This window comes from Sinocyclocheilus anshuiensis, unplaced genomic scaffold (genome assembly GCF_001515605.1).
Source record: "Sinocyclocheilus anshuiensis isolate Anshui unplaced genomic scaffold, SAMN03320099.WGS_v1.1 scaffold2231, whole genome shotgun sequence".
NCBI classification, from domain to species: domain Eukaryota; kingdom Metazoa; phylum Chordata; class Actinopteri; order Cypriniformes; family Cyprinidae; genus Sinocyclocheilus; species Sinocyclocheilus anshuiensis.
In genome coordinates this window covers 53959-56660 of record NW_015540973.1, presented here as the reverse complement: position 1 = coordinate 56660, position 2702 = coordinate 53959, and positions in this window count along the sequence as shown.

Below are 2702 nucleotides of genomic sequence, written 5' to 3'. Positions count from 1 at the left end.
TGTCAACTTATTTCGCAAGTATGGAGAACAGCGATAGATGGACGGACGCTGAAGTGCAGGCACTTGTAGCAAATGTAGCACTGCCAGTTGTTGTTGGAGATTCTTAGTCCTCCTTTCCGTTCTTTCAATCGCTTTATGTATATATACATCGACATTCCATGTCCATTATTGTGAAACCCGTGAGACACAACAAAAACACAGCTCCGATCACAGCGTCCTCCATCCTCCTGTTGTTAACGTTGTTCTTTGTTTCCGTTGTTGAACGCCGCGCACAAATGACGTCGCTGTCGACCAGCTTACCGTCACTTCATAGTACACACTGTTGGTGCGAATGCAACCCTTTAAATGGTACTGGGAAATAGTTCGCGCAAAATCGTCCCAGTGCTGTAGTACTGTACATTTAGTTCTGGAACTAAAGTGGTGCGAAAAGCCCTACTAGTACTTATTAATTAGATACTAGTACTTATTTATTAGATACTATTGATTAGGTACTAGTACTTATTCATTAGGTACTAGTACTTATTCATTAGATACTAGCACTTATTTATTAGATATTAGTACTTATTCATTAGGTACTAGTACTTATTTATTAGATACTAGTACTTATTTATTAGATACTAGTCAGGGCTCGACAATAAGGACTGCCCGATGGCCCGGGGCCAGTGTGAAAGACGTTTGTGACAGTAGACGGATTTGTCACTTGCCCGATCGAGCCACTGCAGCGTCGTCACGACTTATCATTTGAATGTGTTTTTAAGACTTGTTAATTAAAAAATGAAAGCGATTAAAAAGCATTTGGGCGCGAAAGACAACTACATTCAGTACTCGCGCGCTGTGTTCTGTGTGAACAGCGCGCATACAGACAGCCGCGTGACCCGCCTGAACGGGCAAATACATACAAAAGTCATAATACCTGCCCTGGCAAGTAACGTTGTAGCTTTAACAATGATTAATCTATATTGAATTTATACACTGGAGTATGTTACAGATGCACTGATGTACCGGACATTTTTTGTTTTATTTCAGACTATCTTCTGTTCTGTGCTTGCACACAAACTGCACTGCAATCATTTTCCCAATGGCCATTTTTGTGGAAATATTATGTTATTATTATACTTAGTCTGTAAACGGGTTTTAACAGAGGCCAGCGATGCTGAAGACGGACACAAAGAGGAGAAAATACTGTAGCAGGCAGAACAAGATCACTGTTCACGATGCGTGAAATATAGGAAGAAAATCCAAATATAGAATTTTATATGAATGTGTTTCTGAGGGGAACGGAACTGACTGTTTTCAGAAATGGCGTTTTCTTTTAATTTTGTCTCCGTATGATGTATTTAAATTAGTGTTAATGGGTAATACGCGCAGCGCTGCTGTGTTTACAGCTGTAACCAAGGAAACGCTGTATCACTGTACCGTACCATAAGCGCTGCCTGCTGTCAGAGAGTGAATCTGCATCTCATTCAGCCCACCTGCTGGTTCTGTTTTGTGCAGATGTTTTATGTAGCATAATTTCACAAAGCTAAAGTCAGGTTATTATGTTTTTGCTTCAGATTATGGTATTTAGCTTCGGGCATACCCCTAGTAAATTGCCATTAACAGAAGCCAGAGATGCTGAAGACAAATGCAAAGAGGAGAAAATACTGTTGCAGGCAGGGCAAGATCAATGTTCACAATGCACATATGAATGTCTCTCTGAGGGGAACTGACTTTCTTCAGAAAAGTTTAGATGGTATTTTCTTTTCATCTTATCTCCAAATAATGCATATTAATGTTGTTTTTAAAAGCACAGCTGCTTTGTTTACAGCAGTAACCAATGAAACGCTGTATGTGGTGTTCCAGAAGCGCTTCCTGCTGTCAGAGAGTGAATCTGCATCTCATTCAGCCCACCTGCTGGTTCTGTTTTGTGCAGATGTTTTATGTAGCATAATTTCACAAAGCTAAAGTCAGGTTATTATGTTTTTGCTTCAGATTTTGAAATGATACAGTCTAATATAAATCAAACATTGCACTTTTTTTTTAAATGAATGATTAAAATGCAGTGGTTGCCTGGCCGACTGGGCCAGTAGAAAAAATCCTTAGCGTTGATCCCTGCTAGTACTTATTTATTAGATACTAGTACTTATTCATTAGATACTAGTACTTATTTATTAGATACTAGTACTTATTTATTAGATACTAGTACTTATTTATTAGTAGATACTAGTATTTATTCATTAGATACTAGTACTTATTCATTAAATACTAGTACTTATTTCAATAGCGACTAGTAACTATTATATTGCGATTCTGCGATAGCTGAATTTATCGCAAAATCAAGCAAACTCCGCAATTTTAGCAAGAGCTCGCAAATTTTCGTAATTGCTGCATTGCAAACAACCTATTGCCGCAGATTTTCCGCAGATTTTGGGCTTATGCGTCCCGTGACGTCATCGCAACGCGCATTCAGTCAAAGAAAGTTTCCAAAAATGGAATGAACAGCCTTGCGTTCTCATCATGACCGATTTACAAGAGCTACATTGGACAAACGAACCGAAATCAGAACGAATCCGCGCTAGTTTGGGCTACGCAACGCAGACCGTTTATTTGCTCGGGCCAGAGCCGCGGGCTGATCTCGATCACGCGACACCTTTATACACAGCGCTGGGAGATACAATGTAGTGTTGGGTCGTTCTTGAACGATTCGTTCGTTTTGAACGAAT